Here is a 16,416-nt window from a genome sequence, read left to right on the forward strand (position 1 = left end):
GCTCCTGCCTGAAGCCCTGTGACGTTGCAAACGCCTGCTCCGACTACCATGAACCCGGCACACGGGCGACGCCGGCCAGCGGTGTGAGAGAGCGAGGAAGAAGCAGAGGAGGATCGTGCGGAGCGGGTACCACAACCATAATGGCGATGACGCCGTGTCGGGGATCCAGCACCCGCACGTTAGGGATCAGTGGATAGGGGTAGAATGGGAGCAGCCGTCCCAGCAGGAGGCAGCGCTGGCAGACAGGGAGTTAATAAAGGGGGGTGAGTGTGTAAGGATAATAAAGGAGCTGCATCTAAGCAGACAGGCAGGGGAGGAGGGGGGTTAATGACAGTGGGGGCAGGCACAATGGAAGTATTTGCAACAGGGGCATTTACAGTAAGAGCCTCAGCAACTGGCTGAGGCTGGGAAGCAGAGACCTCGCTTGAGGATCCACTGGAACTAGCTTGTCCTCCCATTATAGCTGCTGATAATGGAGCAGGGAGGTGAGGGAGGGGTTGTACAGTGAGGGGATTTCTACCACTAATGGAACGTGAGTTTCTTATAGATGGCGGCGCCGCTCCCTCAGTATGGCAAAAAGGGGGCGCGGCCACTGCGCTCAGTGACTGGTGGGTGGGAGGGGCTAACACTGATTGGGGGGATGTGTGGTTTGAAAATGGGGGGCGGCTGCCGTGCGACGTGACAGATGTATGGGCGTGGGCGGGGCTTCGTCACGCTGCAGTCGCTGGAACAGTGAAGCAGAGGTGGGGGTGAGAGCTGGGGGCGCAGCTACCGTGCTCCTTAACTGACAGGTGGGCGGGGCTGATGCTGCAGGGGGCGCAACTGTTGGACGTGAACGACGGGGATGCGAAGGGGGGCTAAGGTAACCTGGAGACCGGGCACGCTGCGCACATCGCTGGGGGGCTAAATCAGGGCTTAAGCGCACTGGCGGGCGAGCGCGCCGCGCTGACCGCCTGCTGGCAGGGATGGACACAGGGACAGGAGCTGTATTTTCAGGAAGAACGGGACACTGGCTAGCAACAAGAGATGATAGCCATGCATCCCCTTCCCTCCTGATGCGCTCCAGGATGGCAGCGGTTAGATCGTCCGCCATTACTCACTCTCTCCAGGTGCACACTGGGACAGCTGCCTCCGGGTCTTGCAACAGCAAGGAGAGACCGGACAAGACGGACACAGGGAATATAAGGAGAAGGAAAAGGTGGGGGGAAGAATCTTATTGGACAACACTAAACAAGGGGGAGGGAAGCTAGCATGGGACAGAATTAACCCCATCAATGCTGGTCACATAATACTGGTGACCGACGCTCTGAGACATGAATCTAGGAAGATGCTGAATACAGCACTGAATTGTAACCTGTTAGAGTCGCTCCTGGTGCCTGATATCATTATCTAGTGTCCTCGCTCCGTGCTCTTCAGTTACAATGTGAACTGTTTTGTCACCATTACCTTAGTGAATAACCTATTCACCCCCGGGCGATTTTCCATTTTTTTATATTAATTTTTTCCTCCCCTTCTTCTAGACCCATCACTTTTTTATTTTTCCGTCAATGTTGCCATATGAGAGCTTGTGTTTTAAAGGACGAGTTGTAGTTTGTAAGAAATCGTTACTTTTACCATATAGAGTACTGGAAGTTGGGGAAAAAAAACCAAGAGCGGTGAAATTACAAAAAAGTGCAATTGCACAATTGGTTTTGGGGTGTTTTTTCAGTGTTCACTACATGATAAAACTGATGTGTCTGTGTGAGCCGTCAGGTCGGTACGAGTTCGTAGATACCAAACATGTATACCTTTGGGCTCTGTGCACATGTTACTTTTTTTTGCAGATTTTAATCAAAACTACAAGGATATAAGCTTCCCAGCAAAGTCTATGAGACTCCTGAAGTGTTTTTCACACGGGGCTTTACTCCTTGCAGATTTAGTTGCAGAATAAAGAGGCAGCATGTCAAATCTTTCTGATTTTCTTCCTGCGATTTCCCGATCTCAATAGATTACAAAAGAATAGAAAAAGCATGGAAAGAAGCATAAAACGGGCTTTATTCAGCAGCTTTTCTGCCAAAACATGCTCTTTGTCCAGAAAACATTCTGCTACATGTACACATAGCCTTAGTTTTATCTAAGGGGTTAAAAAAAATTCAGAAGTTTCGCTTTTGTCACCATTTTCCGAGCCCCGTAGCGTTCTCATTTTTTGGAATCTGGGGCTGTGATGACTTTTTTGCGTCTTGAGTTGGCGTTTTTAATTATCTCATTTTTGTGCACATGCTATGTTTTGATGTTTGTGGAAATAAAGAAAACCACAATTTTTGGCGTTTGGAATTTTTTTCTCGCTATACCGTGTACCGATCAGATTAACTGATTTTATAGTTTGATTGATCAGGCATTTCTGAAAGCAGCGATACCAAATATGTGAGCAAAAAACTCCATAACAGCTTACAAATTTGGATGTGGGTATGGATTCTGCCAAATCCCCACATACAGCACAAACTCAGAACCATGGTAGTAAGAGAAAAGAGAACAAGAGTTTTATAGTGCAAAAAAATTTATTATAAAGAAGGTGAACATCCACTTAGTCTAAAAACATATTGAAACACCAGGACCATGACGCGAGATAGATAGACACCACTTAGGGATTAGAGGCGCCTCTCCCCTATGAAGATTGAAAACCGATGTATCGAAACGTGCGTTGGGAGTTTTGAGGTTCCATTTCCTGTGACCTGTTACCGAATTCAGCTTTACCACCGCCACTTTTGCATGCCCTACTCCAGTATTACATCTCGGTATGCTTTAGACTTTTTGAGGGGATCTGACTTCATGTTGTCCGTAGTTATACTCCACTATGGAGATACTATATTCTGATATTATGATGATTGCGCCATCTGTACCCTCATAACATGTAATTAGTTTCATGAATCCCTAAGTGGTGTCTATCTATCTCGGGGCATGGTCCTGGTGTTTTAATATGTTTTTAGACTAAATAAATGGATGTTCACCTTCTTTATGATGACATTTTTTGTACAATTTTTGCACTATAGAAACTTTTATTCTCTTTTTTTCTTGATACCAAATGTGTATTTTTTTTAATTTTTTTAACTGTTTTATTTTCAGGGGGGCAAAAGGGAGGGTATGGTAATTTGAATTTTTTAGTGTTTTTTCTTATTTTTTCCTATTTTTTTTAAAACGTTTTATTAATATTTGCTATTTATTTTACTAGTCCCCGAGGGGGACGTTATCACTGCATAGTCCGATTTCCTAAACATTTCATAAATACTGCTTTCCTGTAAGTGCTGGCGATCTGTCGGTTCTCCCAGGGAGTGCACCATGGCAGTGTCAGAGGTCATCAGCTGACCCCACGCTACCATGGAAACACATTGGCGCACCGTGATCGTGTCACGGGACAGCCCATGGTGGTGGGAAACGGCACAATCCCCACCGTGGCCATTTAAGTCGTGCTGTCACTGTTTTACAGCGCGATCTAAAGGGTTAACAGGTGCGGGTGGATCTCCGATACACCTGAGCCTGATAGCCACACATGTCTGCTGATCAGATCAGTAGACATGTGCAGAGATTTCCTCGAGCTCACCACCAGAGCCCGCAGTAACTGGAGATAGGCGACCAAAGACGTACCTGTACGCCCTTGGACGTAAAGGGGTTAAAAAACAAAAGCAATTTATATTTAATTATATATAGAAAATAAAAGTTGTAAATTTATTTACACACAACACTGCTGCATGGACAGTATATGCATGCTCAGCTCTGCTATATAAGCACATTTACATACAGTTCTGCTAAATACAATGGAGATCAAAATTATAGAACAATGTCTGATCACTTGCTTTTTTCAGAAACAATGTAATAACTTTGTCACCAAGGATGTTCCAGAGGTTTTCTATTGGGTTTAGATCAGGACACTGGGCGGCCATTTCATTGCTTCAATGTCTTGTTTCAAGGAACTGCTTTACCCATTTTGTTGTTTCACAGGGGACATTGTCCTGCATGAAAATTGCTGGCTGATTGATTGATGAACGCAAGGAAGGAACTTCGTGTTGTTGAAGAAGGTTCTGATCCACACTTGCATTCACTCTGCCATGTAGCTGTATGAGAGGTCCAAATCCTGCTGCAGAAAATATTCCCCAAACCATGACACGTCCTCCACCGCCTGTCACTGACTTCTTAATACACTTTGGGTTTAGTCTTTCCCCAGTTCATTGACGAACATAATGTTTCCCATCAGACCCAAATAAATTAAACTTGCTTTCATCGATATCTATAAAGCACTTCTTCTCTGTCCACACAACATGCTCCTCACCAAAGGTGACTTCAGCCTTTTGATTCTTTCTGCTAATGAGAGGTTTAGTAACTGCAGAGTGGGCTTTCAGTCCAAATGCTCTTAAACATCGTGACATTGTATGACAAGACAGATCCTTACCTTGTTCGGTGCTGACCTGGCGAGCAATTCCAGCTGCAGTGCTGAAACAGTTACCCATGGATATTCCCCACATTATCCTGTCCTCTCTTGCAAGGGTGACCAATCTTCTTTGAGGAATTGAGAGTTTGTGATGTTATAAAGATGCAATATTCTCGAAATAACAGACTTGGAACAAGCAACTTCTCTTGCTAGGGCTGTTAGGGTCACCCCTTTGGCCTTCATCTGGATAACCTGCTGCAGGAGTGTTTCAGTCACTTTGGAACGGCATATCATTTTTGCAAAGTCAGTGCAAACTGTTAAGTTAGGCTGCCAGTTACGTAGGGTTTGTCAGATAATTAAGAAAATTAGCACCAGGTGCCAGATTAACACCAATAACTTGCAGGTATCTGAAAGTGTTCTCTAATTTTGATCAGTGTTCTTTTACATTTATCTCATTTACATTTTTATTATGTGCTTTTGAAAAAATTCAATTTCTGAAATAAGCGTGAAATCCTGCTAGTTTACTCATGTTAGGATATAATCACATAGGACGACACAGTTAATGCAACATTTAGGAAATTGTGATCTTCTCTGTATATACATTTATATACACACACACTGTGCACACATCACCCCATTTTACAGTCCCTTACAGGGTGATTGATCCGATGACCTGAAAAGTCCTGGAACTCGTGGGGTGGAAGGTTCTTCAGCTGCTCACTCAGGATGTGCAGCCTCTGTGCAGGTGCCGGCAGCTTCCTCTCCTGCTCTGCACCGATTACATCGATCAGTGTGGGGCAGGAGGAGAGAGCAGTTCTCTCTGTGATTGGGAAAGACACTGTCTCAGCATTCTCCATAACAGGAAGCTGCCTCCAGACTATAAGACACACTCACTTATCAGAAAGTTGTTTTTTTTTGTTAGAAGTGCGTCTTTTAGTCCAAAAAATATGGTAAGTTCTAAAGTAATTTACTTTTGTCATTTTACGACTGTCTGTTATGTGATTTTTGTCTAATCTGTCAATAAAATATATAATTTCTCCTGGTGTGAGTTATTATTGATGGTCAATAAAATATGATTTTCCTGTTATTCATTTTTCACATTCTACGCATGATAATGGCTTCTCCCTGTGTGGGATTTTTGATGTTTAAGAAGTTCCACTTGTGTTGAAAACATTCTGAACATGAAAAAGGCTTCTCGCCTGTGTGAGTTATTTGGTGTATAATAAGATGCAATTTCTGAGGAAAACATTTCCCATATTCTGAACATGAAAAATGCTTCTACTCTCTGTGACTGCTCTGGTGATAAAGAAGAGTTGATCTACGCGCAAAACATTTCCCACATTTTTCACATGAAAACGGCTTCACCTCTGTGTGAGTTCTCTGATGTCTATTAAGATTTGATTTGGAGTTAAAATATTTCCCACATTCTGAACATGAAAATGACTTCTCCCCTTTATGAGTTCTTTGATGTGTAATAAGATTTGATTTCCGGTTAAAACATTTTCCACATTCTGAACATGAATATGACTTCTCCCCAGTATGAATTATCTCATGTATAACAAGACTTACTTTCTGGGTAAAACATTTCCCACATTCTGAACATGAAAAAGGCTTCTCACCTGTGTGAGTTCTGTGATGTCTAATAAGACTTGATTTGGTATTAAAATATTTCCCACATTCTGAACATGAAAATGACTTCTCCCCTTTATGAGTTCTTTGATGTGTAAGAAGATTTGATTTCCGGTTAAAACATTTTCCACATTCTGAACATGAATATGACTTCTCCCCAGTATGAATTATCTCATGGTGAACAAGACTTATTTTCTGGTTAAAACTTTTCCCACATGCTGAACATGAAAAAGGCTTCTCACCTGTGTGAGTTCTGTGATGTCTAATAAGATGTGATTTGGTATTAAAACATTTCCCACATTCTGAACATGAAAATGACTTCTCCCCTGTATGAGTTCTTTGATGTATAACAAGTTTGCTTTTCCGGATGAAACATTTCCCACATTCTGAACATGAATATGGCTTCTCCCCTGTGTGAGTTCTATGATGTTTTACAAGGTTTGATTTGTGATTAAAATATTTCTTACATTTGGAACAAGAAAATCTCTTCTCCTCTGTGTGAATTTTTTGATGTTTAACAAATGATGTTTCGAGGGGAAAATTATTTCCATTTTTTAATCGTGAAATTGCCATCTTTCCTTTAAGAGCAGTTACTTTTCCAATGCCTTTTTTGCGACTTTTATTTATTTTAGTAGTCTGTAATGATTCAGAAGAGAGGACCCATTTCATAGGATCAGATGATCGATCTTTGCTGTGATAAAAAGATGGGATATCTGGAATAATGGCATTCACTTTACTTGAATCCTGTGTGATCTCAAGGTCATCTGATTTATAAATTGAAGATGTCAGTTGTCCCACTGGTCTCGTGGTACAGTCATCTGCTAAGAATAAAACCTGTTATTTTTTTCATAAAATATGCTGGAAATTAATATTTTTAAACATTTCTACTTAAAATGTCCATAGAAACAGCACGTTATGTAGTAAAATAGAATTATTCACTAAGACAATGACAGCTCACAGTCTAATAGAATTCTGAAAAAAGACTGACTGGAACACCTATATGTGTGAATTAGGTGCTATAAATGACTATAATAAGGATAATAAGCTGCATACTAACCACTATCAAAATATAAACATGAAAAATGGTAAAGCATTACTGCTATAAGGATACTATGAACAATGAAAAATACATTTAGCTATCTGGAAAAATGAAATACATGAAAAAATGGTATTGCAAAACTGCTATGAATATTTGAAAGTAATAGAGATGTTTAGCAAATATATTGATCAATGCAAATGAGCCCGAAAACCAACGACAAGGTAATCTCTAATTTTTCGGGAACCTATCCTTAGTGCCTCTCTATGTGCTGTTAAAAATCTGCAAGTATGGGCAGACAGGCTCCTGGCTATATAGGATCATAAATAGAGTCTGGTAATAGGGTGGGGTACTGGGTTCTCAGTCAGAAGAAACTGCATACTACTCAGAAAAGAGACTGACTGGAACACCTGTATGTGTGAATTAGGTGCTAGCCTAAAATTAGATAATGTGCAGCTTATTATCTTTATTATAGTCATATATTTTTAGGCTAGCACCTAATTCACACATATAGGTGTTCCAGTCAGTCTTTTTTCTGAATAGCATGCAGTTTTTTCTGACTGAGAACCCAGAACACCACCCTATTACCAGACTCTATTTATGATCCTATATAGCCAGGAGCCTATCTGCCCATACTTGCAGATTTTTACCAGCACATAGAGAGGCACTAAGGATAGGTTCCCGAAAAATTAGAGATTACCTTGTCGTTGGTTTTCGGGCTCATTTGCATTGATCAATACATTTGCTAAACATCTCTAATACTTTCAAATATTCGTAGCAGTTTTGCAATACCATTTTTCATGTATTTCATTTTTTCCAGATAGCTAAATGTATTTTTCATTGTTCATAGTATCCCTATAGCAGTAATGCTTTACCATTTTTCATGTTTATATTTTGATATTGGTTAGTATGCAGCTTATTATCCTTATCACAGTCTAATAGAAGACCTCATGGCATGAACCAGTAGACTGTGGTGTTCAACAGTTTGTTCATTCTGCCTTCCAAATACTGGAATAAAACACCACTAAAATTGTTATGTAGGTGAATATGATACCAAAATAAACTTCTAACTCTCCCACAAAAATAAGCCCCCTCTCAGTTCCATCATCTGTCAATGGAGAAACAGAGTATTGCAACATGATGATGACTCCAAACACACCTCCAAGACAACCACTGCATTGCTAAACAAACTGAGGGTAAAGGTGCTGAACTGGTCAAGCATGTCTACAGACCTAAACCCTATTGAGCATCTGTGGGGCCTCCTCAAATGGAAGGTGGAGGAGCAGAAGGTCCCTAACATCCACCAGCTCTGTGATGTCATTATGGAGGATGGAAGAGGATCCAGCAGCTCCTGTGACGTTGTTGTGAACTCCATGCCCAAGAGAATTAAGGCAGTGCTAGAAACTAATGGTGACCACAGATAATTTTTCATTTTGAGCACAATTTGGCTATTTCACTTAGGGTGTACTCATATTTGTTGATTTTCTATTTTCTCTGCCTTCTGGTTCTGACCCGGCTACCTGACTATTCTTCCTGAATGTGGTATTTGATACTATGAAGAGAACAATTTTCTAAAATCTAGGCCCCTGAAAGTAATTTTAAAAGTGAATTGTTATCCAAAAACAGGAATTACACCTACTGGTAATTAAAGAGAGAAACCAAGGGGAAAATTGTGAAAATATACCCTGCTGTAACTAAACAAAGCATAGTGCATATAAACATAGGGTACTTAGTAAACACTGTTTTTGATTAAAAAAAAAAAAAGCATAAAGCCATCTCACCAACGACAAGGTGTACCCAGTTGGGACAGTACCTACACACTCTAATATTAAACCTTTATGCACTATGCTTTTATTTAGTTACAGCAGGGTATATTTTCACAATTTTTCCCTTGGTTTCTCTTTGTCTTATGGCCAGTGTGAACATGAGCTCACAGGCTCCATGTATACCATTCATACTCCGGCTCACTTTTTTGTTTTTACCTACTGGTAATTGTATATCTAGGTGTCCATCATGACAGCACCCGAAGTGCGTTCTGGAGTGAAAGGCACGCACTGCGCATGACCGGAAGCACAGTCGCGGCCATCATGGCAGGACGCCAACAGCCCTCATGCGAAGGAGGCGGCTGGTGCCAGGAGCATTGTCCCACTCTACTGGGGCAGGGTTAGGGACTTCCCTGGAAGAGGTGTAGTCCTCGGACCACTTGACAGGAGGAAGGAGAGAGGTGAACCCCCCGATCCTCCAGAGTCCATCTCCAGGTAGGTGCCTCACGCTGCTGCACTACCTCCTGCGTCTCTCCTGTTATAGAGACAGGAAAAATACTGGGAGGGTGAGGGTGGCAGGGGCTTTTAACCTCTCGTGTGTTTTCTGTCTGTATAGAGGATATGAGGAGAATCCTCCTATGATGCTGTCATGAGGGACATCTTGGAAAGATTTAATTGAATATATAAACACTTGATTCTAAACTTTTAAGCCTTCTAGCATTTAAAAAAATAAAAGGATGTTGGAAAAATTAAAGGGAGTAATTGATAAATGCTGCCGCCCTAAAGTAGGAATAAGGTAAATGTTATTTATTATCTATCTTGTGTAGTTTCTGTTTAAGAAAATAAAACTTTAAAGTTTGAAAATTACAACCTAAAATTCCCATAAACATAAAGTACAATGTGTCACAGAAAAAATATCTCAGAATCATTGGATCAGAAGAAGCCTCCAAAGTTATCACCTCGTTAGGAACAGAAAAACTGGGTGCGGTAAGTGGTGAAATCAGAGTATTTTGGGCGCTAACTACTGTAGTGAATAACTGAGTATAGACAACAAAAAATCCACTGAAATGATCAAACTCATCAGTCTTCATCAGTAAAATAATTAGTAACGAGCGGTGACACATCACTGGGTGATTAGAGGATGCGGCTCGGTGGCTCTTATCTGTAGATTAGAGCCATCAGCCACCCACAGCTGAGGGATAGATCATGGCAATCGGGGAATGGTCTTTTTTTTTGCAGTTTATTACAATTCTGTTGAAGTTAGTCAGTTTTAAAGAAAATTGAAAAGTCAAAATAAAGGGAAACTATTGTACAGAAATTCACCCTTGGATCTCACTGGACATTTAATGTTGGCCATCATAAAAGCAAAGTTTGATCAAAAAGACTGGACCTGGTGTTGTAGGGGCCAAGTTATCACATTCACCAGCACAAAATACAGAGAAGGTAGATTCATCTTATATGATGGCAGGATTCTAGGAAGGAAATGGCATCATCACCCTCCGATATCTCCTACAGGTCATCATAATATCATTCTACAAGTGATTTTCTAACTTGTCCGCACAATCTACGTACACTGTCGTTTAGATTTTTAGTTTACAGATCTGGGCGAATCGTCTAACTCCAACAGAAGGACCTCCAATGCCCAAAGTAATGGGGACAGATTCATTGCTTTGGTTTAGAGGTGGAATGGGGACCACTTGATTGTGATATGGCCGAACTACACCACCAATAAATCAGCCACAGCCGGTGACTGAGAAGAATCTGTGACTTCTCTGCATTTCGTAGTCACTACTCACCTGGGCGGTTATCTGTAGGAATCTCCTCCTTACTCCGCTCATCATCTCTCACATATGTCTCTGTAGTATTAATATGGGGCAGATCTTCACCCTGAAACAAATATTGTAAAAGTCACAGACAGATGGAGAAGTCCCATCTATGATCAGCTCTAATCCTGCCATCTCCACCGCTCTCAGTACACAAGTATAACACATATAATTCTGGAGGATAAAACAAGACTGAGCACAAGACCTTCACAGCCGTCTACACATCATAGGGAGATTACATGGCACCTTTGTAAGGGATGGGCAGATCCCTTACAAGGAGGTGCAGTGTCCCCCTGAGAGTTGTTAAAAATTGATGTTATTTAATAAAAATGTTTTACTGTTTTAGTGGGTTCCCCTAGTGGCCGGGTGGGACGGCTGTCCCCATAGAAACTGTACAGGAGGGAGGAGGAGCCGGCAGCTTAGGGGGAAAGGGAGGGTGTGTTGAAGTCAGTCGAGTCCGGGACGGGAGAGAAGAAGCAGAAGGGGCAGAGTGTGGGAGCTGGGTGAACAGGAAAGCAACAGAAAAGAAAGAAGAAGTTTCCTCAAGTGTGAAGCAGTATTGGTGTGGGTCCAGTCTGTGTTAGCCGGAGTGGGAGCCTAGGCGAAGTAGAGTAGCCGGGCACATCCCCACTAGAGGAGACGTCCAGAAAAGGTTTTTCCCCAGCAAGCGTTGTGAAGTCATCTGTTTATTGCCTCTGTGTTTGGAAGAAGTGTACAATAAACATGCCTACTGGTTCAACCGACCTACGTCTGCAAAGTGTTTGAACATCTGACGGCGTTATCTGCACCACCACACTCTGCCCCACCAAGTCATCTCCTGTCCCAAAAGTGACGGCGGAGCCGGGGGTAAGTCTGACAGAAAAAGGGGCCACGACTACAACCCCCGAGGCACCCCTGGCACTCCGTTACATGTGGCGTAGTCGGCAGGATCCGGATTATTGGCGAAGGGTCCCGATCCCATGGTGGGAAGAACAAGTGGTGCCTGAGGCGTTGGACCGGGCACAAGATGGCGGCAAGATGGCTGTCGTCTTCAAGGACACAGTGAGCGCGCGAAGAATTGGCGCCAAAAGAAGAGCCTGGGGCTGGCCGGTGAAGAAAAAGAAGTACGGAGTACTCCGCCCAAAGAGGGGAGGTGCTGGCCCCAGGGTACTGATGAAAACATGTGAAGTGGGCGGTGTTTCGGAAAAAAAGAAGAACTGCCGCAGCTGGGTCGATCTGATGTGTGAGACTGGGGGTGGAGTGTATCCAAGAGCGGGAAAAGAAGGCCCGCCTGCACTTTCTCCAGCATCTCCACTGACCCCGTCGCCTTTACCAGAAACGCTAACTCCGAGCAAGATGGAGAACTCAGGAAGACAGCAAGCTGCGGTGGCCGCACTAGTAGCGACTAGCCTGGGCAGAGGACGCCCGAAGCAGACTGCGGCTGCGGAAGGACTCACCCTTAACTTACCGGCTGTGCCCGGAGGACCGGAGCGGCCCACAAAAGTTACCTGGGTCACTACCTGGGACGCCGCGACCGGGGAGACCTCGACCGAGGTCCGAGCTACTTACACGGCACAGCTGCCGTCGGGAAACAGACTCCTGGGAACTCCACACCAGTGTCCGGAGGTGCCCCCGCCAGTCGAGGTGGGGTCTCCAACCCACACAGCAGTTCCGGCCCCGGAAGAGCAACATGCCCGGGAGCTAGAAGAAGACGAGTGGGGATTCTTCTGGGACCCAGTGAAGCCGTCGCCCCTGACTCAGCGAAAGTCCCCATCACCTGAACCCGACCCGGTGCAGGAGAGGTTGCTGGCCGAGACCGTGGCCCGCGAGATAATGGCCGGTCCCCTTAGCGACGAATTTGAGCAGCAGTGCACTGTAGGCACCGTAGTCAAATTTAATCAAAAAGAAGGCTATGGATTCATTGATGATGAAGAGACCGGAGACCATTTTTTCTACAACCGGGTGAACCTGGACACTGAGGGCTTACCACAACGCCTTCATACTCTATACCCGGGAGAAAATGTGAAATTCCGGAGGGAAGTGGGATGCCGGGGCCTATTTGCCATAGGAGTGACCCGGATGCCCACTACACAGGAGGCTGCACAGTGGCAGCAAGAAATCAAGTGGGAAGAGTGCCAATACCGGAGACGTACCCAAAAGAGACCGGTGTTGGCTGAGACTTCCCGGTCGAGAAACATACAGGCGGTACTGCCCAAAGTCAAGACAGGACTGGGTGCTGACTCCGAGAAGGGAACACCGGCGGTGGCAATTCATCAGAGTTTGGTCACACACCCGGTGATCGTTGTGGGCAGTCCCCAGCCATCCCGTGCAGCGACCCCATCACCCCCGTCGGGGGTTGACGAGGCAAAACCGGAGACAGAGGCGCCAGAACCAACCGTCAACTACGAACCGTTCCGGAGGCTGTGCCGCTTGCCAGGCCAGTCCCTCTCTGATTACGTGAGGGCCCAGCGGGCCGAATGGCAGCGCGCTTACCATCCCGAGTGACCCGTAATGACCGGAGGTAATGGACATGTTCGTGTTGATTTCCGGCAGTGTTAAAGAGCCGGGAAAGTTCCACAGTTTGCAACCTGTTCAAGCTACGAGCCCGGAAGGAGCCCGATGCTGGACTGAGCCAGGGGCTCCCTCCGTGTTGTTGAAGAAGACTTTGTTGTTTTGTGCTCCTATCTACCAAGACCGGGAGTGTTGTGAAAACCTCCGGGCAGAAGACCTGCAAAGACCGGGAGTACATGCTGAAGGTCTCCGGGCACACTATCTACTAAGACCGGGAGCTCCCAGGAGGGACTCCGGGCGCCAGACTCGTGCGCCCCTTGAGTGTGCCTTGATGTGAACCTGTTTAGAGTTTTTATAAAAATGACTTTGCTGCTAAAATGTGTTTTTTTAGGTTCAGGCCTTGCCGGGAGGCTTAGGCAGAAAGAGGGGAGGAATGTAAGGGGTGGGCAGATCCCTTACAAGGAGGTGCAGTGTCCCCCTGAGAGTTGTTAAAAATTGATGTTATTTAATAAAAATGTTTTACTGTTTTAGTGGGTTCCCCTAGTGGCCGGGTGGGACGGCTGTCCCCATAGAAACTGTACAGGAGGGAGGAGGAGCCGGCAGCTTAGGGGGAAAGGGAGGGTGTGTTGAAGTCAGTCGAGTCCGGGACGGGAGAGAAGAAGCAGAAGGGGCAGAGTGTGGGAGCTGGGTGAACAGGAAAGCAACAGAAAAGAAAGAAGAAGTTTCCTCAAGTGTGAAGCAGTATTGGTGAGGGTCCAGTCTGTGTTAGCCGGAGTGGGAGCCTAGGCGAAGTAGAGTAGCCGGGCACATCCCCACTAGAGGAGACGTCCAGAAAAGGTTTTTCCCCAGCAAGCGTTGTGAAGTCATCTGTTTATTGCCTCTGTGTTTGGAAGAAGTGTACAATAAACATGCCTACTGGTTCAACCGACCTACGTCTGCAAAGTGTTTGTACATCTGACGGCGTTATCTGCACCACCACACTCTGCCCCACCAAGTCATCTCCTGTCCCAAAAGTGACGGCGGAGCCGGGGGTAAGCCTGACAGAAAAAGGGGCCACGACTACAACCCCCGAGGCACCCCTGGCACCCCGTTACACCTTCTTTCCATCTACCTGATGATCCTGAGGAACATCGGGATCTTCTTGTTTACAGTCCAGTGGGAGAAGAGGACGGGGACATCTCTCTGGTGTTGTCCTCTTACTGGATAGAACTGGAGGAGACACATACAGGGACTGAATTCATTCCTTACATACAGATAATTATAGGCCGTGTGTATTTAGTCCTGTCTATTACCTGGTGATGTGAGGGGCTGGGGAGCCTCCATCATGACGTCCTTGTACAGATCTTTGTGTCCTTCTAAATACTCCCACTCCTCCATGGAGAAATAGACGGTGACGTCCTGACACCTTATAGGCACCTAACACAGACAATAATACCGTCACCCCCCGATCCCTTCATAGCGTTACTGTATAATGTCCCAGCATTCCCAGCAGTGTCATCTCTCCAGTCAGCAGCTCAGTCATCTTGTAGGTGAGTTCTAGGATCTTCTGGTCATTGATGTCCTCATGTATCGGGGGGTAAGGTGGAGGCCCCGTGATTGGGCTCAGGGGTCTTCCCCATCCCTCAGACATGGGGGCCTGACAGCGCTCACTAGAGGTCTTCACTAATATGTAATCCTGGTTATGGAGAGACACAGTTATAAATCTCACTCCAGACATTTCCAGAGTCCTCACCTCTCCAGTTCTGTCCATCTGTTATTCCCATAGATAAGAATGATGTAATGTGACGTCATCAGAATCTCTCACCTCTCCAGTAAGCCGGAAGAGGATCTCTAGGGTGAGGTGTAATATCCTCTCCGCCATCTTGTCCCTGTCCATATCCATCCTTCACAGGGCAATCAGGAGAATTCTCTTCTATAGAAGATCTCCACTGAGAGGATCCGATATTGTAGGGTCCTGAATGGGGAGAAGATGACGATGTAACATCATGAAGAATCTGCTGTAATAACACAATTACTGGAGATAATAAGGGGAAAGATATAATGAGAGCATTCTGGGGGAACATTATACTGTGGGGGGTATAAAGGGGCCGAGGACCGAGGGCAGAAAGGGGCGAGGACCGAGGGCAGAAAGGGGCCGAGGACGGAGGGCAGAAAGGGACCGAGGACCGAGGGCGGAAAGGGTCCGAGGACCGAGGGAGGAAAGGGGCCGAGGACCGAGGGCGGAAAGGGGACGAGGAACGAGTGCGGAAAGGGGCCGAGGATTCAGGGCGGAAAGGGGCCGAGGACCGAGGGCGGAAAGGGGCCGAGGAACGAGGGCGGAAGAGGCCGAGGAACGAGGGCGGAAAGGGGCCGAGGAACGAGGGCGGAAAGGGGTCGAGGAACGAGGGCGGAAAGGGGCCGAGGACCGAGGGCGGAAAGGGGACGAGGAATGAGTGCGGAAAGGGGCCGAGGATTCAGGGCGGAAAGGGGCCGAGGACCGAGGGCGGAAAGGGGCCGAGGAACGAGGGCGGAAGAGGCCGAGGAACGAGGGCGGAAAGGGGCCGAGGAACGAGGGCGGAAAGGGGTCGAGGAACGAGGGCGGAAAGGGGCCGAGGACCGAGGGCAGAAAGGAGCCAAGGACCGAGGGCAGAAAGTGGCTGAGGACTGTTAGGTTGACCTAACGGTCACAGCTATTGCCAGCGATGCCCAAATGAGAGAGGGTACCGGTGACCCCCCTCTGCCCTCCCTTTAGCCTTCAATGAAAACAGGCAGACACCGTTATACACGTAAAGGCTAGGAGACGTGCGGCTCCCAAAAAGAAACTGTATTATTTTGTTTACATTACAAGGTTATACAGATTTGATTAGGGCGTAACTATGCAGCATACATATTCATTAAAGGCGTGAATTACATATTCCCAGCAAGAGAAATTAACATAATGACTTATGCTCCCATAATAAACTGTTGCGTTCTTATTCCCATAACAAGATGTTTGTCAGTCATTTCTAAGTCAAAACATTCTGTGTCCTTGAAGTTGGTCTCACAGTTTATTACGCAAATAAGTCTGGTTTGGTCTTGCCAGGGAGAATGAATTTCTATTATTTTTCTAAGTCAGTGGAAAAGGTTAACTCTTTCCTCACAATCCCCCCTATTGGCGTGATTGATGGACAGGGGGCCATCGAGAAGCTGTGGACTATAAAGCGAGCAGGCTAGTCTCCAGATACTTTCTGAGCCGCGGGTTGCTCAGGGAGTGTCGTCTCACATCCGTCACCCAGGACTGCCTGCATGCCTCTC

At 45.5% G+C, this 16,416-nt stretch overlaps 1 protein-coding gene and 1 pseudogene across 1 annotated transcript in view; one reads left to right on the forward strand and one right to left on the reverse strand.

Annotated features, from left to right (window-relative positions):
- LOC142259013 (uncharacterized) overlaps positions 1 to 16,416 on the forward strand; it is a 90,180-nt gene that overhangs the window by 40,913 nt on the left and 32,851 nt on the right. The gene's annotated exons all lie outside the window — the stretch shown is intronic.
- On the reverse strand, positions 4,292 to 14,536 carry LOC142259012 (uncharacterized; annotated as a pseudogene).

The sequence above is a fragment of the Anomaloglossus baeobatrachus genome (assembly GCF_048569485.1).
Source record: "Anomaloglossus baeobatrachus isolate aAnoBae1 chromosome 5 unlocalized genomic scaffold, aAnoBae1.hap1 SUPER_5_unloc_22, whole genome shotgun sequence".
Classification (NCBI taxonomy): Eukaryota; Metazoa; Chordata; class Amphibia; order Anura; family Aromobatidae; genus Anomaloglossus; species Anomaloglossus baeobatrachus.